Source organism: Hyperoodon ampullatus (assembly GCF_949752795.1).
Source record: "Hyperoodon ampullatus genome assembly, chromosome: 8".
NCBI lineage: Eukaryota > Metazoa > Chordata > Mammalia > Artiodactyla > Ziphiidae > Hyperoodon > Hyperoodon ampullatus.
This window is the reverse complement of record NC_136921.1, coordinates 66,679,609-66,701,052: the sequence shown is the minus strand read 5'-3', so window position 1 is coordinate 66,701,052 and position 21,444 is coordinate 66,679,609. Positions and strand designations below refer to the sequence as shown.

The 21,444-nt window shown below is 41.9% G+C and overlaps 1 long non-coding RNA gene across 1 annotated transcript in view; it reads left to right on the top strand.

Annotated features, from left to right (window-relative positions):
• The first annotated feature begins 832 nt into the window (after positions 1–832).
• LOC307057248 overlaps positions 833–21,444 on the top strand; it is a 29,913-nt gene continuing 9,301 nt past the window's right edge. The window contains exons 1-2 of the long non-coding RNA XR_013811050.1: positions 833–964; positions 18,032–18,157. This is a non-coding gene — a long non-coding RNA (uncharacterized lncRNA). The remainder of the gene's footprint in view (positions 965–18,031; positions 18,158–21,444) is intronic.

Below are 21,444 nucleotides of genomic sequence, written 5' to 3'. Positions count from 1 at the left end.
TGCCACTCCGCCTCCCCGGTTCTCCCTCCGGCTGGAGTTTCTGGTGGACGCACGCCTGGCCCTGGGAAGGTGATGAATTACTCTTGGGAAAGATTCCTCCAGCGGTGAACTTGGCAGCTCCCGACATTTCCATCCCACCCCCAGAGCACCAGCACTACACACACGCACACACGCCCCTCCGTACCTGCCCAGGCTCCGCGCAGTGCGGACTGCCCACTCGGGGGCAAAACACTGGAGCGGGATGCAGAAGCGAAGTCACCAGCTCTGCTGGCCAGGGGCTGTGGGGGGAAAGACTGTCCTAGCACTCGGTAGTTCCAGGGACTCAGCCCACTCCGTGGTTGGCCCAGGCCCCGCATAAGCTCGGGCCGCTGGCAGGAGCCCCGTTTCCTTTTGTGCTCTCCCGGGAAGCCCGCCTCTACTCACCCGGGCTGCACGCGGATTCCGGCCGCCAGCGGCAGCCCGCTGCTCCATCCCACGAACACTGCGGCGCCCCCGGAGTGTGCAATGCGGAGTCCCGCCAGCGCGCGGCTGGAGCCGGGGAGTGCGAGGAGGGAGCGAGCGAGCGAGGTGGGGGAGGAAAGAAGGAGGGAACGCGGCGGGGAGGGACAGGGCGGCGGGGGGCGCGCGCCACTCCCACTCGCGCCGGGCACTCGCTGCCTCCCGCAGCCACTGCTGGCCCGCCCGGCCTAGCCGACAGCGGGACCAATCAGCGCGCTGGGGTGGGGAGCCGAGCCCTCCGTGGGGCGCGCTCATTGGCTCGGGGCGCGCTCATTGGCCCGGAGCGCGCGACCCAACTCCGGGAGAGTCGGCCTGAGCGCCCAGTGTCCAAACTCCGGCGGGCAGGAGCTGCTGGCCTGGCGCAGCTGGGGTGCCCGGCTCCGCGCTTCGGCCGGCAGGGTGAGTCTGCCAAGTTCCGCGGACGGAACCGGGAGGATGTGAGACCTGCCCTTGAAGCCCGTTCGCGGTGAGCGTTCAAAACTAGCAATGTTTGCTCAGGTTGCACTACCCCTTTCCTGTGAGCGACTCCCTGCGCCGCTCGCTTCACCCTGGCCAGTAGCTGAGTGAGGGAAAGCCTGGCCGTGTGAAATGGCCCCAGCCAAAGCCTACTCCCCGCCACCCCCAGGGCCGTGCGAAACCCCCTGCACCTAAGAACCGGAGCTGAAAAGCACGTCGAGCTCCTTACCCAGGGCAAACCTAGACCACCTGACGTTTGCAATAGAAGACGCACACCGCGGGGCGGGCGACGGAGTTGGGGAGACAGCCGGGGTTGGTGATGGCAGATCCTCGTGAAGAAGTGGGAGTCGGGTTGTAGGTTTGGTGGGAAAAGCCCAAGGCAGAATTCTCCCACCCTCTGCCAAACGTTTCCCTCAAGTAACCGCCCCCCCCATCCCCAAACCTCTCTGGAGGTATTGATTTTTCTCTTCCCTGTTGTAAATCATGCTTGACTCTCGGGGACTTTTCAATCCAGAGCCTCAGAGTGGAAGCGGACCCGCCTACCCTCTGAGCACCGCTGAGGGCAGGCGAGGACCGGGGCGGGGGCGGGCGTGACGAGGGAAGGTCCCCGGGAAGGTCAGGAGGAAGGGTTCCGTCCGGGAACGGGAGCTCGCCCCCAGCTGCAGCACCTCCGCCTGGTACCTGGCCTGCAGGCTACCTTCGCTAGGACGGCCCGCCCCAGTGGCTACATTTGTCCGTCGTTGAGTCCCCTTTCTCTCCTCCTTAGCTTTTCTATTGTTCGAGCTTCTTTTCAGGCAGACGTCCTCTGAATCTTCCTGACTCTGCTCCTCCCCGCTCCTCTCAACATAAAAATATCCTTTTCTTTTTCTTTATTTTTTTGCGTTACGCGGGCCTCTCACTGTTGTGGCCTCTCCCGTTGCGGAGCACAGGCTCCGGACGCGCAGGCTCAGCGGCCATGGCTCACGGGCCCAGCCGCTCCGCGGCATGTGGGATCCTCCCGGGCCGGGGCACGAACCCGTGTCCCCTGCATCGGCAGGCAGACTCCCAACCACTGCGCCACCAGGGAAGCCCCATTTCTTTTTTTTTTTTTAACTGCCTTCCCATTTCCTCTATCTGGAAGGGTCTCAAATAATGTACGATAATTTCATAATAATTTTGAGATAATTTCATAATCTCAAAAAATGTGAATTTTTGATTCACAGCTCCTGGACCTCAGAAAGTTTTTCTCTTACTTAGTTTATGTGCACAAGTTCACACAAGCTCTAGGTTCAAGTGGGCAAAAATAATTAGCACTCCAAACATTTGGACACGGGAGGTGATCGCTGCAGAGCTGCCTTCCTGCAGGGATCAGCACATTGAATGAATTGAACATGAATTAATGAAACGGAACATGGAAATGTCCCTCAGTGACTGGGCAGGTCACCTCTGAGAATCTGGTACGAATGAGGGCATGTCCTGGGTGTTATCGCTGCCCCTTATTTAGTTTCCAGGGAAGAAATTCTTTCTTTGGAAGTTCCCACCCACGTACCTAATTCACTTGATTTTTTTAAAAAATTGACTCAGCTCACAGTATAGTCAAAACTTAACATTTGGGTTCAAAATTAAATTCAATATATTAATGTTGTTCATGAGACCCTGAATTCCTTGTGGAGATAGAATCCTTAGGATCTATTTTAGAAGAATGATAGGATAGGCACTCAAAATATCAGCAGTGGTTATTTCTGTGTGCTGAGATAAGAGCTGATTTTTTTTTCTTCTTTATGCTTTCGTATATTTTCTAAAGAACAGGTAATACTTATTAATCAGGAAAAAAAAATAATATGTCAACTCCCTACCTACGATACTCTCCAGGCATCAGAAGAGCTAAAACTTTAAATTCTCCTTCTACTTTACCCTTCACATCTTATCAATCACCAAGTCCCATAAATTTGGTCTCCTGGAATAGCTTTCAGGTCTGCCTCTCCTCAACATCTCTGCTGCCACTGCCACACCCTTATCATCTCTTATCCGGGCTTCGCCATAGTCTTTACTGCTCTACTGCTCATGTCACTTAAAAGCTTAAAATCCTTCAGTCTCCCCAACTCCATCGCTATGAAGTTCAAACCTATCCTGGTTGACAAGGCCTTTCCTTCCCATCCTGACCCCTGCCTTCCATTTCGGCTTCACCTGCTGCTCCCCACACTTCCCTACATAGGATGATTCTACCCTACTGGGACTCTTTGTCCTTGCCACAGGGGTTGTGTGACTTCACCTGCCCATGGCTAAGACTGTACAGTGCTGCCCTGCTGCCCTTCTCTTCCTCCCCAGCCTCACCCCACCCCCACCAGCAAGTTCCTACCTCTGCTTCAAGACTCACTTCTAACGTCACCTTTTTTAATGCGATCCCAGGAGCAGATTTAGCAAAACTCTTTCTCTCTATACTTCAATAGCAAGCACTTTATTTATTCAATGATTGTTTATCCAGCTCGTATTGTGTGCCAGCCACTATGAAGAAAACATAAATTGTATTTATACTCCTGGAACAGACCATGAGAGAGACAAACATTAAGGCCCGTCACACAGAAAAATAATTGTAAACCGAGATGTGTGTGATGAAACCACCACCTGTGCAAAAAGAAGCATGGTTTACTTTGAACAAATGCCAACTATAGTTCTTACCACATTGTGTTATAACCTGTTTGTTTATTTGTCCAAAGTTCTATCTCCATTCATATTCATCTGTGTACCATCACCATCCAGAACATGGTGTCTGGCTCATTGTAGGTGCTCAGTAAAAATTTTTAAAGAAATAAATGGGTGAATAAATGAATGGGTTTTTGAAGCCCCCATGAAACATTTTATTTCATGTATTTACATACTACAATGGTACAGAATCTAAAAGTCTTTAGTTCTGTGTTTTAAAAATTGATATTTAGATCCTTGTCTCATCTTTCATAACTGTAATCTAGTTCTCCCAGCATAAATTATGTAATTTCTTCTTGTTTGATGTCACATTTAGGAAACATAGCTAATGTACTATTTGTAGATAATCTATTGGTGCCAGGAGGAATTTATTCTTTTGGTTTTTTTATAAATTTGGCTTTTAATATAAATATACAATTTTAAGATACAAAGCACAATCCATAAAAGAATAAATAAATTAGACTTTATCAAAATTAAAAACATTTGCTCTGCAAACAAAACTGTTGACAGAATGAAAAGACATAGAGAAAATATTTGCAAATCATATATCTGACACAGGACTTGTAGCCAATATATATAAAGAACTCTCAAAACTCAACAAGGAGAAAACAATCAATCAAATTTCTTTAACGGACAAAAGATTTGAACATACATTTTACCAAAAAAGATATACAGATGACAGCAGCACATGAGAAGATGCTCAGTGTCACTACTAGTCATTAATGAAATGCTAATTAAAACCACAATGAGATACTGCTATACACTTAATATAATGGTTAAAAAAAACCTGATGATACCAAATTCTGATGAGGATGCAGAGCAACTGGAACTCTTGTATATTGCTGTTGGGAATGCACAATGGTACTGCCACTCTAAAAACAGTTTCACAGCTATTATAAAGTTCAGTATACACTTATCCATGTGGCCCAATTTTCCACTCCTAGATATTTACCAAAGTGAAATGATAGGCCTAAATTCACACAAAAACCTCTAAACAAATATTTATAGCAATTTAATCACTAAAATCTTGAAACAACTCCAAAGTCCCTCAACTGGGAAATAGATAAACAAAATGTAGTACATCCATAGAATGGAATACTACTCAATAATGAAAAGGAATGGGCTGTTGATACGAACAACGTTCTATATCCCAATGCCCTATGCTAAATGAAAGAAAACAGACTCAAAATCTAAATGCCTGTACTGGTTAGGAATGGCAGAGCAGCAAGATAAAAATGCTTGAGGTTTATTAGGATGATGTACCCTCAATTTGAGGTCTGGATGATCTATATATTTTTTTAAATTTATTTATTTTATTTATTTATTTTTGGCTGCATTGGGTCTTCATTGCGGTGCGCAGGTTTATCATTATGGTGGCTTCTCTTGTTGTGGAGCACAGGCTCTAGGTGCGCGGGCCCAGTAGTTGTGGCACACAGGTTTAGTTGCTCCACGGCATGTGGGGATCTTCCCGGACCAGGGCTCAAACCCGTGTCCCCTGCATTGGCAGGCAGATTCTTAACCACTGTACCACCAGAGAAGTCCGTGGATGATCTATATTTAGATGAGGCAATTGTTTAAACCATTGTTAATTCAAGTTTCCTGTCACACAGAGCTAAACCTCATTTTACCTAATATAATGAGTGCATGAATTAATCATTAATGAAAATTCCACTAAACACTGTTTGTGAAAGAAGAAACTGTGACTATCTTATTTACTGAAATATCACCAATGGCTTACACAATGCCAGTACAGAGTGGGTACTCAATAAATAATAGTTAAATGAATGAACAGATAAGAAGGAAGATAAAGTTGGGATTTTACAGGACTGTAACAAAAAGGAGTGTTTTCTCCTTCAAGGTAGCTACTTTGTCACATTACATTTTTCATTCCAGTGATGCTGCTCCTATTTCAAAATATGTTCCCTTCCCCTTTCTACTTATTAAAATATTGCGCTTTCTTTAAGTAAAATTATTTCCCTAAATAAATTATTCACTTCCTTTCTCTTGATGAGCAAACAATAAATTTAGCATGTCTTAACATTCTACTCATTTTTCAATATTCCAAGTAGTGTCTAGTTTATCTTCTTTTTCTCTATAACAAATATCAGAAGTTTATATAACAGGCACACAGTAGAAATTAAAATCCAGATTTTATGCAAAGCTTGAGAGATTTTGGCTCAAAAAACCATCATATTTCCAGATGTATCACTAAAAGTAATTTTCATTTATTGGACACTGATGGTTGACATTAAGCTTTTGAAATATCATTTAAATACTTCTATTCTAACCAGTTTGCACAGGCAAGTGACTTTTAAAAATCATTTACAGCTAAGCAGTTATGGAATTTATTATAAGAACTCAATTTTCTCCACCAGTTTTTCTACTAGGTGCTTTAAGACATCAATCAGTTTTATATCTGTTTCTATCAGGGAGCACTTTTTGCATAAACACAGATGCCACCTTACATAGAATTGACATTGTAATTCTTCCCATAAATAAGGTTGTCTCCTAATTACCATCTGACAATTAAAATATTGGAGGTTAAGGAGAGGAAGTTGTGAGAGATGGGCAGGTATATGTAAGCTAAATAGGATATTGTAAAGAATGAATCCAAAAAGGTCTAAAAGTTTTATTACCTTTCTTTTCCCCAGTGTCTATCACTGTACCTGAGATAATCTAGTACTGGTTGAATTTTTGCTTCTGATCTTCTGTACTCAGGGGCAAGAAAAAATGAGATAAAATTTCAAGAGATTGGGTTTCCATCATTTCATCAACTTCTCTCATCCCTATTGTTGATGCCTATAACTCCACAATCAGAGCAAATTTCCTTAGCCAGATCACAAAGAGGGTTTATCTTGAATTGTGTGTTAACCTGAGTGGTGGTAATGGCTGCCTGGAACACTGTACCAACAAGGATCATAGGGCCAATCTGATGGATCGATTAGCAAACCTTTGGTGAAGGAGAGCAATTACAATTTGTGCAGATTGGCACAGTTGTAGAATATCCAGATAAGGTTACCCAGGGGGTAGTTGGATATGTGGGCCCAAAGCTCTGTAGAGGTATACATTTTTGAGACATACAAGTTTAAACTCTCTCCACTCTCCACTTGTGCACATAGCAGACACGTGCTTGTTCCTTCTGAGACCTTACATGGCCTCAGCACCCTTCTCAGTTCACTGTTCCTCCTAGTCACCACCAACAGATAGCTGTTGGAACAAGAGATGAAAAACAATTTCATCACACAGTGTAGAATTAATTCAGGTTTAGCACCTTGTGGGTTAGTACAATAGGACAGTAGCTAAGAAAGTTGTTTATGCTAGTGACGGCATTATTCAAGTGACTGACCTTGTTGTCTAGGTTGGATAAGAAAAGAAAAAATCAAGGATGGACTTAAAAATGAATATTTTTTCCTCATCAACCTCAAGAACTGGAACCAACATAATTCCCTGTCCTTGTATTAACCAATTCTTGAACCAGGCGAACTTTGTTCTCCCTATGTTAAATATTCCTGGGACCAAACAAAAATATCCTAGCTCTTTGCCCCAGGGAATACCTGCTTCTGGAAAATAAAACTGTGAGCCTATTAAACTGCTCACATTTTAAGGCTAACTTCTCAAGTGAGTACTTCCAGACTTTCTGCTAGCTGTGCCTTCCAAAGTATTATGTCATAGACTCTGCCCATTCCAACTAGTCCCTACTTTTCAAGACTTGCCTAAAAATCCCAGCTCAGGCTCTACAAACTTCATAAATACCTATGGGAATGAATGAAGGGAATCCAGATGAGAACAGGGGCTATTTATTCAGCGTTTACTATAGCAAGAGATTTAAGCCACCCTCACTTGCATTTGGTAGAGACTAAACCCAAGCAGAAGAGTGGTAAAGCTTTATAATTAAAAAAAAAATGGACAACTTCTGGTATGCTCTAATTGGAAATTGTTGTCATGGAGAGGCTGGAGGTAGGGTAATTAGAAGGCATATTTGACTTTCTCTGCTTAGTCCTGAGTTGAGGGGGGAGGGAGCAAAATTAGGGGAACTGTCAGTCATTGACCAGTCTTGACCATTTTAGGCCAATTGCTGCAGAGGTTGTGGTTTGGCTTCCTGGGCTGGCTATCACCGAGGCTGTGGGTCAGAGCTCTATTGCTATATGTGGTCCGGCCATTTGTGCATTTGTACATTCAGTCTCTCATATCCTTCCCTAATTTTCTGATTCTGCGTCTCTACTAAGATGGTCCAGGAGATGTTGTCCATATTGCAGTAGAGCTAATAAATTTAGCTTTGCTTGATCTATAAGTGTTTCTGGTGGTCTTTTGAAGAGTCACCAGTGAATAGTCCATATCTAGTACTGCACACTGCATGTTATATAGCTATCTTCTTCCTCTTTCTCCCAACGAGTTTACTTCCAAAAGAAAACAGGATTCTCCAATAAGATCTCATAGTTCTCTAGGAAAACATCTCTGCCCATTGCCCTCTGTGCAGAGTCTGGTTGTCCAGCCTTGGGAGACTCTTGAATTTTAAAGGCTCCTGGGATCCCAGCAGCCAGTCCTTCCTCTTTGGGGGAAGGCAAAGGGCACAATCTTGCAAGTCTAACACAAAAGTGCCCCTTTGCCAACATTCTCCATGACGGGTAGATTGGGCAAATGTAGGGGTGTCCTAGGACAGACAGTGTGAAAGTACATAGAATAATCAAATCAGGAAGTGTTGAAGTTCCCTGGAATGCTGTGTTAAAAGAATAGCAATGCATTTTGCAGACAGAAAATTCATTCTTTTACCAAACATTTATTCAACAAAACGTACATACTAGAAGCTGAAAAGACAGTGATGAGCAAAACAAAAACATAGCTGGTGCCATGTCTCATTGAGCTTTCAGTCTAGTGAGGGACAAAGTCATTGATCAAATAATCTAACATATAAATGTGAAATATGAAAGTGTTAACAGGGGAAACTGGGAAGTCTCAGAAGGTATGCTTGAGGGACTAAACACCAAACTTACTTCTTCACATAATGTGCCCATGCAGAAGGTATCCATAACAAGAAATTAAAAAACTCATCAAAAAATCATTAGTAGATCTCTGCTTCCAGCTAAGGTGGAACAGCAGGGACTGAATTTACTCTCCCAGTGGAAACAACCAAAAAATGGACGATATCTACACAGGTTAACCCTGTGTAGGTTTCCCAGGGTTTCCATAACAAAGTACCACAAATTGAGTGGCTTAAAATAACAGAAATGTAGTCTCTCACAGTCCTGGAGGGTAGCAGACCAAGATCAAGGGCATCCTTCTGGAGACTCTGTAAGGGGGTGTGTCCCATGCCTCTCTCGTAGCTTCTGGTGCCTCCAGCAATCCTAGCAAGTCCTTGGTTTGTAGATGTGTCACTCTGACCTCTGCCTCCATCATTACAAAACGTTCTCCCTGTGCGTCTTCTAAATCCTCCGTTTTCTTTCTTAGAGGACAAGACAAGTCACTGGATCAAGGTCCACCCTAGCTCAGTATGACCTCATTGTAACTAACTACAAAGACTCTATTCCAAATAAAGTCACATTCTGGGACTTTGGGGGTCAAGACTTCAACATATCTTTTGGGGGGCACAATTCAACCCATAACACTCCCCATTGTAGGAGATCAGGTGGTGGGCTTCACTGAACTCTTCCAAGTCCCTGGTTTTTCCCAAGTCAAGGAGCACTGGCACCCTGCCTTTCAGGTCTTCTCTTTTTAGAATCTAAATCTTCTGGCAAACATATTCAACAGTAAGTACGCTTTTCTATGACTACTCTCACACGCGTTAATATACTTCACCTTTGAGTACTCCCTTGTAAAAAAAAAATTAAAATATCTCCCAGTGTTCCACCCTTAACCCACAAGTGTCTTTAAAATCTGCCACTCAGTTTTAAGTCTGTTTTACAGGGATTTAGGAATGTAGTAACTTTCTAGTTTGTCTTTAAAAGCCCAAACTAAAACTTGAAAGAAAACCTAGAGTATAAGGATAACCTTCCACATACTTAGCAAATAACATTTTTGTTAAGTATTCCTCATTTTCTCATGCAGATACATGAACACACATGTCTTATCATGGATTTATAGTCTTTGCTGCTCTAAGCCAGGGATCGCCCATGTGTGCAGGAGTGTGTGTTGGCAGCGGTGGCCTCACACAAATTTCACGACCCTTTCCCTATTATATAGTTAAAATGCCAGTACCATCAGGTGGGTAGAGTTCTGAGTAAATAGCCTTTCGAACATAAGACAAATTTCTACTGTTGTTTTGTGAGTGAGCCCTCTGTCTACTGGGAACTACGGGGTGGCTCAAGTGCTTGACTATATTTCTTCTGCAGATGTCACACCTTGTCACCAGCCACCCCCGCCTCGCTAAGAACACCCTGCAGGCATTTGTTCCCTTTGAGTAAATGCCACTCTCCAAAGAGCCTTTCTACAGGATAAAACATGTTTCACACAAAGTCCATGCCTGATTCAATGAAGGGGCATAAAGAGCATTCTTCCCAGAGGTAAATGAATGATCTAAAGTGTAGAGGATACAAAGTTTTGCGTTTTTTTCCCCACTGGCTGCATCTTATCAAAGTGAAGATTCCTATTGCTGAATCATTAACAGCTGATGGTGTGTATTACAGAGTGGAAAGAAAAAAAGGGAGAACTAATAAGTGTTTTGGTCCACAGACACAGGGGTCTTTCCTTTTACAACAGAGTGAAAGAGACAAGGAAAGATGTAATTTTCTGTATTTCTTTACTCTTTGCCTGGGGCAGTGCAACCCCTGCCTTTGAACAAGGTCAGGTGCATTGTGCATGTCCATGGTTTGAAGAGCATTGAAAGATTCCTGGAGGGGGTGTATCCCCAGGAACAAATGGCTCTATGGGGGAGGAGAAGGGACCCCACACAGGCTGCCTCTTTATCTCCCCAAAGTAGAAGCCCTGCAGGCTCTTAACTAGCTGGGGTGGGTCAACACCTGCCTGGAGAAAGAATGTACTCGCTCTCTGGTCACAGGTAGCTGATTTCCTAATGGGCAGGGCTGGAGGCCCTTTTCTCTCTCCATCTCACTGGTAATTTTTCTGTCTCCGTCTCACTGGAAAATGGATAGTAGACAACTATGCAAGGTTTCCAAGTTGAAAGATCAGGAGGCACTAACTCTCAAAGCACATAGCAAGAAAAGAAAAAACTGAAAATATCAAATGTGTACATATTTGTATTGATATATTGAATAGAGCTGTCCATTTTTGTATTTCAACATTATTTTGGGCATATAAGTATTTTTGTTGTGTCATGATGCAGTCGATGGAGGAATTAAGGAAATTTGAGATGGGTGGGGTAAATCAGTCTGGTAATTGGTATTTATTGAGGTTTTCTGTGTGTGGCTATCAGAAAATGTGTCATTTGGTTAATACTTTAATGATAAATCATGGTCTCTGCTGTTAGGCGGTTAGCAGATTATCTTGGAGAACAGGACACGCACACACATAACATTTCTAACAAATGAATAAGCACCAACTTGTATAACATACCACAAGCATTAATAGAAGATTTAAATGCTCAGGCTGTGTCAAGTGGAAGAGTAAACAGGAGTCAATCATGATAGGGAGTGTGGATCTTACTCCAGAGACTTGGGGTTGGAAAAAATATCATTTCTTTACCTTTTTTAAATGAATTAATTCAGATTTTTATAATGATCAAGAGGCAGTGAGTTCACCTTCCTACTCTGAACGCATAGCAATGACAGATGAAATATTTAAAAGGCAGGAAGAAAGAGAGAAAGAAAGAAGAAGGAAGGGAGGGAGTCAGGGAAGAAACCAGGAAGACCCAACCAGGCTCTGGTATAAGATAAGATCTCGTGGACCAGACACAAAGGGAAAACACAAACTGTGGGTTGTTTGGGCTCTGGAAGTAGGCACCAGTGACTGGGAGCTTGATCCCTGTGGGACAAGGATTTCTAAATGTGAATGAGAGTTGGAGCAGAGCCAGGCTTCCTGTTGGATGCCAGAGGCAGACAGTGCTTTCACTCTACTGGGACTATGGCTTCAGATGAAGCACTGTAAGCCTGGGGAGACAAGGCGCAAAGACAATGTGTTACTCTCAGGAACTGAGCCAACTACCCACTCTGTAAATGGATCGGCCATACCGCTCGATGACCCTTAGGGGCAGTACATCCTATGCTCAACTGTAAAACCTGGTTCTGGTTTAGGAATAGAAGGGCTGGGCTAGGCAGTCAACCTGTCAGGAAGGGAAAAGTTTGGAGGGAATACTCAAAATAAGCCTGCAAACCAAAATTCCAAAACACAGGAAGAAAGGCTAATTTCTCCCAGGACAGCCAAGAAACAAGAGACTTGGAAGAATAGTTCACTCCAAATGAAACGCATCTTAGGGAATCGTCTGTAAAGATGTCAGCATAAATTTGTTGAGGTTGTTCAAAGAGATAAAGGCATTGATGCTTAAAGAAATAAATTATGGAACAGAAATAGGCACAAATAAAATGAAAATGAAACATTAAATCATACCCTAAGCTAGAAGGGCTGGGAATCCGACCTTGATCATAATCAGACTCCTTCCCCTACTGAATACCACAGAAGCTGAGGCTTCTGTAACGTTATAACATGAATGGAAGAGCTCTACTGTTAGTCCATCCCGGTCATTGCTAATATTCTCATTGTCCAGGCCCTTATGTTCCCCATGATGACTTGGCTACTTGAGTTACAGGGCAGGGATCACGCTGAAGCTGAGAGCCTCCTGTCTAGGGCTGAGCCTTCCTGGCTGGCACCCCCTCAGAAGTCATGTCACCGAACAGAGTGCCACCAAGGAGAAGGACACTGGTCCTACCACTCCGGACATTCCTATCACTTCTGTGTTTAAAACGCACAGGTTCTCAGGCCCTACCCAGAAATTTTGATTCCCTAGATCTGGGTCAGGGCTTAGAAATCAGTGTTTCTAACAGGCTCCCTTATGATTCCTGTGTGGCGGACCCAGCATTTGGTGAACACTGATATTGTTTACAGTCCTCATTTGTCAAATGATGAAACCAGGCAGAACCAGAAAGAACGATGCTGGCCCAGGTCACACAGCTAACTGTAGCCAGAATAAAGCCCAATCCTTTCTTCTGCTTATTTTGGGTTGAATTCCATCTTCCTTTTCTAGTTTCTTAGGTAGAAGCTGAAGTTGTTGATTTGAGATCTTTCTTCTATTCTAATATAGGGGTTTAGTGCTATAAAGTTTCTCTTAAGTTCTGCCTTAGTGGAATTGTACAAATTCTGATATGTTGTGTTCATTTTCATTCAGTTCAAAATACTTTGTAATTTCCCTTTTGAATTCTTCTTTGATCCACAGGTAACAAAGAAGCATGTTATTTGTTTTCCAAATACTTGGAGATTGTCTGGCTATCCAGACAATACCAGGGTTATCAATACCTGGTTTTGATTTCTATTTTAATTCCTTTGTGGTCAGAGAACACACTAGGTATGACTTGAATCCTTCTTAATTTATTGAATTTGCATTATACTCAGAATACAATCTCTGTTGGCAAATGTTCTGTGTGCCCTTGAGAAGAATGTGTATTCTGCTATAGATGGGTGGAACATTCTGTAAACGTCTGTCAGGTCATTTGGGTTGGGACTGGTGTTCAAGTTTTCCGGCTGATTTTCTGCCCACTTGATCTATCAATTATTGAGAGAAGGATGGTGAAATCTGCAACCACAATTGTGGGTTTTTCTATTTCTCCTTGTGGTTCTATCAGTTTTGGCTTCATGTGTTTTGAAGCTTTGTTATTAGGTATATAAATGTTTAGAGTTGATATAGTCTTTTGTTGAATTGACCCTTTTATCAGTATGAAATGGACTTCTAAAAAATCCCTGATAATATTCTCTGTTGTGATACCTACTTTGTCTAATATTAATACAGCCTGTCCAGCTTTCTTATAATTAACATGGCATACCTTTTTCACCCTTTTACTTTTAACCCATAGTTTCTTTATCTTTAAAGTGGTTTTCTTACAGACAGCATATATTTGGGTCTTGTTTGTTTTATCCAATCTGATCATCTCTACCTTTTAATTGGGATGTTTAGTTTATTTTTATTTAAGTTGATTATTGATATGGTTAGGTTTAAAATCTATAAACTTGCTGTATGCTTTCTATTTGTCCCTTTTTCCTCTTTTTCTTCTTTTCTGCCTTCTCTCAGATTATTTGTTATGATCCCATTTTATCTTCCCTCTTCGCTTATTTAGATATAGTCCCTTGTTTCATTTTTTGAAGGTTTCTTTAGGGGTCATAGCATACATCTTTCACTTATCAAAGTCCACCTTGAATCGATATAATACTATTTTACATATAAGAACCTTAACAAAAGCAGTTTTATTTTTTTCCCCTCCCAGGCTTTGGGCTATTGTTGTCATATATTGTACTTTTACCTGCATTAAAAACCCCACATTATGCTATTTTTGTTGTCAATTATTCATCAAAAATATATAAATAATAAGAAAAAAACATTATATACTTAACCCATGTAGCTACCATTTGCTCTTCATTCCTTTGGGTAGATCCATAGTTCTACCTAATATCATTTTCCTTCTGTCTAAAAGACTTCCTATAATATTTTTTGTACTGTGGTTCTACTGGTGATGAATTCTTTCCCATCTTTGTATGTCTGAAAGAAAATTATTTTTTGAAAGATACTTTTGTCATATATAGAATTCTAAGTAGACGGTTTTTCTTTTAGCACTTTAAGTATATTTCTCCACTGTCTTCTCACTTGAATTTTTCCCATGAGAAATTCATTGTCATCTTATCCTTGATCCTCTGTATGTAAAGTGTCTTTATTCCCTGGCTGTTTCTAAGATTTTATCTTTATCACTGGTTTTGACCATTTTGATTATTATGTGCTTTAGAGTAGTTCTATTTCTGTTTCTTGTGATTTTGATTCTTTGAGCTCCTTGCATTTGTGCCTTTATAGTTTTCACAAAATTTGGAAAATTCTCGTCCATTATCCCTTCAAATATTTTTTTGTCTCCTCTCCTGCCCTTCAGGGACTATAATTGCTAGACAGCTTAAAGTGTTCCAACAGCCCCCTGAAGCTCTGTTCACTACTTTAATCCTTTTTTCCCCCTCTGTGTTTCATTCAGAGTGGCTTTGTCTTCAGGTTCATTAGTCTTTTCTTCTATAATGTCCAATATGACATTAATCCTTCCCAGTACATTTCTCACCTCAGCCATTGTAGTTTTCATCTCTAGGAGTTCAATTTGCATCTTTTTCATGTTTCACTTCTCTACTTACAATCTTTAGTTTTTCCTCTAGCATTTTGAACATACGGAATATGGTTATAATAACTGATTTAATATCCTTGTGAACAAATTCTGTAATGGTGTCAGTTCTGGATTGGTTCTGATTGATCGATTTTTTTCTCTTCATTATGCTTCTTTGCATTCCTGGTAATTTTTGACTGGGTACCATAAATTGGAATTTTACTTTTTTTGGTTCTGGCCATAATTTCTTTTTAAATAGATATTCTTGAACTTTGTTCTGGGATGCAGTTAGGTTACCTGGAAACAGAATGATCCTCTCAGGTCTTCCTTTTAAGCTTTGTTAGATGAGACCAGAGTAGAGTTTAGTCTAGGACTAACTTTCCCCACTGTTGAGGCAATTCCCTTCTGTATACCTGATGCCCTGTGAATTACGAGACCTATGTGGTGAGAATAGGCACTATTTCCTGCCCTTTATGATCCCTGCTGATTGTCCCCTCTAATACTTTCAGATGGTTCTCTCCCCAGACTTGATAGTTTCCTCACCTGCATGCATGATCAATACTCAGCTGAATACTGGAGAGAAACCTTCTTCAGATCTAGAGTTTTCTCTCTGTACAGCTGTTCACTCTCCAGCACCCTGGCTTCCACTGACTCCCAGTTCCATTTCCTCAACCCAGGGATACTGCAAGGCTCTGCTGGGATTCCCCTTCCCTGTACCACAACTGGAAACAAATGAAGTGAACCCTACAATTGCCCCAGCTTATTGTTTAGAAAGATCTGGAAACTCTAGGCAATAAGCTAGGGCAATTGTAGAGTTCACCGCATTTGTTTCCTCTCTCTGGGGTACCACTGCCTTCATTGCCTGATGTCCAACGTCTTGAAAATTCTTGCTTTGTATATTTTGTCCGTGTATTTAGTTGTTTCAGGTGGGAGGGTAAATCTGCTCCCTGTTATTTCATCTTGACCAAAAGCAGACGTCTCCTCAAATACTTGTTAAAGTGAAGAGTGGAGTTTATACAAATGAAAGTATTACAAAATTATTGGCCTGATATCACATGAATATAGCAAAAATCATGAAAGTGCTTTGTAAATAAACGAAGTCTAGAAAATACAGTACCTGTTCACTCCAAATCATTCACTACATGAGGGAAGTAACTGAGGCCTGCATGGGCCAAGAGATGCAGTGAAGCTCACACAATTCCTTAGTGCTAGAAGTAAAACCAAGTTCATCTTTCTCTCCCTGCGTCCAGTATTCTTGCCAGTATTCCACTGTTTCAAGCTATCCCAAACCTTCTCATTAAAAAGAAGAAATTTCATATTCTTATAAAATATACCTGATCAAATCATAATGCCTTTGCATTTGGAAGCCATGAAAAACAGCCACTGGTTCAATTTATTTTTATCATTAGAAAAACTTTTTTTCAACCTCTTTATAGACACATTCCTTCCACTGAAATGAAATACGTTTGCAGTTCACCTGGAAAGGAAAGGATTGCTGTGCCATGTTAAGTGATAGAATCTGACACTGGCTTAAGGCCATTGCCCCTTGTAAACTGCTGTTTTTATGAGGAGCAGGACAGGTCAATTGCCACAGAAAGCATACATCTGACCACTAGCTCTCCATCTGTACAGGTCCTTTAATCTATTAGGCACCATAGGTTTGATCTTGTGGGGCCTTCAAAATTTCCAAGGATCTGTGGAAATATTAGAGGTATGGGGGGAAATTGATTGGTTCCAAATACTAAAAAGAAAATCACAAAGTTAAAACTAATGTTTTTATCTTTAAAAATGCAACATGGGAACCTGCGACTGCAAGTCAACTCCTACATTTCTGTATGCATTTAATTAAATGTGGTTATCAGTTCATTTTAATATACTTGATATGATGTGAGTGAGAAATTCACAAGAGTGCTCATGGGCCACTAAAGGTCTTTAAAATACCCCATATTTAGTGACTGAAATTCCAGAGAAGTATTCAGTATTGCTTGTCACCTTTGCTTGGAAATAGTGATGAATTCCACTATATCCAAGTTTAGTTAAGGTTTTTCTTTTTTCATTTTACCAAATGGGAGTGTGGCTTTAGTAATTCCTAATTGGTTTGCATTTTTGCTTGTTAAATTTGCTTTGCCTGTGAAGCCAGTTCTCAAACAAGATCAGAGAAATCCATATCCCAACAGAAACAGGTCTTTTTTTCAGTGATCTTCTGTTGAAGACTTGTAACCGATCTTAATTACCCCATGGCATCTGGAATGCAATAGCATTTATATTTCTTAATTTTTCTAAATAAAATTAAAGCTGCTTCCAACACTCCTTCACCATGGTTAATGAGAAGTTTGTTTATCAGGGCTTCATCAGCACCCTTGGATCTTACAAGAACCCCAGACTTGCGTCATCCAGGAAAATGGAGGATAACCCAATTGGGATGGAGTTTTTTTCCTTATTTCACAAACCTTTAAGGACATAAAAAACAACTAGTACTGCTGACAGTCCCTCAAACGATCCTTCACACTGTCACCAAACTCAGCCAAAGAAACCTTTTCTGGGACCCCCATGTTTAAGCCGCTTGGTTTCTAGTTCCACAGGCACAGAGCCACTCCCATCTGAGGTTCTGCCACCTCTAGAATACTCCATGGCAGCCACCTCCTGCCTCTGCCCAGCTTCAGGAAAAACCAGCCACACTCCAGGTTCAGGCTTCTTCCTTCTTCCACTCATATAGAGCGTCAAGTCCCCATCTGATTCTTTTTCAGGCAAGGTAGCCCATGCCCTTGATGGACCTAGCACAGTGTTTCTCATAGTGTGATCCAAAGAAAGCTGGTGATCCCTGGTACCCCGTCAAATAATCTGCTTGTGCTCTACCAGTTTCAGATGAAAAGCAGCATCCAAGCAATTTTGTTCCCATCCACTTCACAAATTGGAAATGTAAGATCAAGTATGAATTTTACAGAAATCCCTTTATCAGGTCCTTAACAATAAGCCCAGGCTTACCATGAAGCCCCTGATGGAATAGGTGCCAAAGGGAATGAGATGAGACAGAGTCTAAGAAAAGACTAGTGTAAGAGCTAAGACTTTGGGGGTCTTGTTGATAGCATTAACTAATGAGAACTCTTCCAACGGGCTGCCCCATTCTCCTTTAACCGTGTTACTCATATTGTCTTTGTTTTTTTCAGCTTCCCTAATGAATAGAGTGCAAAACAGCTAAAGAAGCAGCCTTATTGCTCAAAAGGAAATGTTGATACATCTTGGGAGATGAAGGGCCCAGCTTTATGCCACTTAAAGTGGTAACATGGTTGATGGTAAGTGAAATCATGTAACAGAAATCTACTTTTTTTAAAAAGCCCCCTGACACTAGTCCTCATGAACATTGTGAGACATTTTAGGAAAAGCTAGGAAACATTTGTAAGAGAGGAGAAGGAGCTTAGTCAGTGGGTCAAAGCAATCTTGTAAAAGCTTAAATTTGCACCCCTTTTCCCACGGTAAACCTTCCCAGGAACATTCAAATTCCACCTAACACATTACAGAAGTATTGGTATATTCCTTTTCTTCCAGACATTAAGGTAACTAATAGATCTGACATCAAGAATAATAAACTACCTGCAGAGCAATGCAATACAACCAAGAACAAGATTTTGTTTTTAATTGGGGTATAGTTGTTTTACAATGTTGTGTTAGTTTCTACTGTACAGTGAAGTGGAGTTCCCTGTGCTGTACAGCAGCACAGGGAACTCATTGGATATCTGTTTTATACATATTAGTGTATACATGTCAATCCCAATCTCCCAGTTCATCCCACCCCACCCCCCTTTCCCAGCTTGGTTCCATACATTTGTTCTCTACATCTGTGTCTCCATTTCTGTCTTGCAAACAGGTTCATCTGTACGATTTTTCTAGATTCCACATATATGCATTAATATACAGTGTTTGTTTCTCTCTTTCTGACTTACTTCACTCCGTATGACAGCCTCTAGGTCCATCCACGTCTCTACAAATGACCCTATTTCGAAGAACGAGATTTTTTAAAAGCTGCTTTCTCCTCAGTTCCCTAGCAAGCGGCACCATAGTCGTCCCTCTGTAACTGCTTTTGCCTTTTTAATCCATCCTATGCAATTAACATCTCATCCTACCCAACTCTGTTCTCTATACTTGATTCTTTAGCACTTTATTTTGTCAGTTTAAAATACAGTTAATTATCACATTGTCTACTCACTAATTGCTATTTGAGATTATTTTGTTTCCCTAACTAAATTTTAAACATCTTAAGAACAAAAAGTATTGAAACTCTTTGGCATTCCATAATAACTAAAGTAGGCATATGTATCTAATAGCTACACAGTTATACAATCAATCATTACTTGACTCTTAGGTTTAAACCACACATCAAAAATAAACAAAATTGCATTACTTCTTAGGTTTTTTCCCCTCAAAATTAGATATAGCCTTAGAGGTACTGCAAAATATTAGATTATTTGTTGTGAAATCTTTTTTTTTTTTAAAGTCCCTTTTAAACGAAGTGAGAGAGTAGTATTGATATATATACACTACCAAATGTAAAATAGATAGCTAGTGGGAAGCAGCCGCATAGCACAGGGAGATCAGCTCGGTGCTTTTTGACCACCTGGAGGGGTGGGATAGGGAGGGTGGGAGGAAGACGCAATAGGGAGGGATATGGGGATATATATGTATACATGTGGCTGATTCACTTTGTTGTACGGTGGAAACTAGCACAACACTGTAAGTCAATTATACTTCAGTAAAGATGTTAAAAAAAAAAAAGTCCCTTTTAGAAAACACTGGTCAGGAAAGTGCAGTACCCCCAGAGAGATGGTGACATCACAGGACAGCAATGCTAAAATGGACTTTCGCATAGAAATGGAATTGCTTTAGTTCTAATTTGCGTTCTTAAATTGGATTGATTCTCTTAAGAAGGATAGAACCATTTCACAGGCCTGTATGGAAGAGTTAAATTTGGGGCAGTTGGAAGACTAACCACACAAAGAACAAGACTCAGGGGCTTCCCTGGTGGCGCAGTGGTTGAGAGTCCGCCTGCTGATGCAGGGGACAGGGGTTCGTGCCCCGGTCCCGGAAGATCCCAAATGTCGCGGAGCGGCTGGGCCCGTGAGTCATGGCCGCTGAGCCTGCGCGTCTGGGGCCCGTGCTCTGCAACGGGAGAGGCCACAACAGTGAGAGACCCGCATACCACACACACAAAAAAAAACAAGACTCAGGTCAAAGGTCTTCCTGAGAGAGAGGCTTCCTCACTCTGCCTGATGAAACCCTTAGTGTCTGTCATGACCTTCAAAGCACAGAGAAGTGCACAGCCCCACACAGGCCCCTGGTCCTATCAGCTCTGTGATTAGAGTCCAGATCACTGAATTGCAGGCAGATGACCTCAGCTGCTGACTGAATCTGTCGGGCTCACTTTTCAGCGTCTTAGAATCCTTTTGTGAATAACCAGAGTCTCCTTCCTTCCCTTCCTGTCTGGTTTGCATCACTGACAAATTCCACTTTTCCTCTCTTGAAAAAGATATTCTTCCTCGGCCCTGCCCCTGTGGAAGAACACAAACCACTCGGAGATGAGCTGGTATGCAGCCTTCATCACAAAACAATGATAAGGGGTTGAGCTAAAGCATCCAATAAAGCAGCTAGAAGGAGGAAAAGGCAGAAAGAATGTGTGCCTTCTTCAGAAGCAATACTCCCCATCCATCAGCTGAAAAGGAAGTCTGGGACATGGCTTCAAGTTTTCATTAAAATGCAACAGGGCATCAGGAAGTCGGATTTGGACCAACAAGGAGATATTTTTCTTACAGTTCCTTTGCTCTGGACAGCTTTGCTGTGGGCTTCAGAGTTCTCTCTCTGACCAAATTCAGTGAAGTTGCTTTCTCCTCTTCTCTTTGAACCCGGAGCTTTGGGAAGGGCAGCAAAGTAAGCCGAAATGAAATTGCAGAACTTATGGTTCTCCAGTAAGTGAGATTTTCTCTAATGCTTACCAACGGTCACCAAGTCAGATGGATTTTTCTGCTTGAAATCCCTTGATGCATTAATTTCTCTGCCGTCTTAGGGTATCCTTCTGAAAGCAACCCCAGCAGCCATAAAAACATAAAAAGAAAATGTATAGCATAACTGGTGCACAAAAGGACAGTAAGGAATAAAAAGCAAGGAGAGGGCAGGAAGAAAGGTCTTTAGACAAGCATGTTATTTGCTTGGTTTTTGATTCAGAGGGCAATTCACACAGAGCTCTACTCAGACCCACCAGGAAATGCATGAGGTGCTGGGTCTGGGTCAGCCAAACAAGAAACCCTGAAAAGCAGCTGCATATGCTCTTTTCTTGATTCATCTAGTGCGGTGACTTTTTTTAAAAAAAAACCTTTTGAAGCAATGAAACCACAGTATATAAAACAGCTGACAGTGGGTCTCTCTCCTCGGGAGCAGCCCATACGAGCTTCCAAACAGGTGTGGGGTTGGAGGCATGAAAGTCACCATTCTAGCGGGTTTTAATAATCCAGGAAGTGGCAACACAGGATTTCATTTTTTTGAATACAGAGGGCTAACATCTAAGTTAGAGGGCAAGAAGATATTCTCTCTA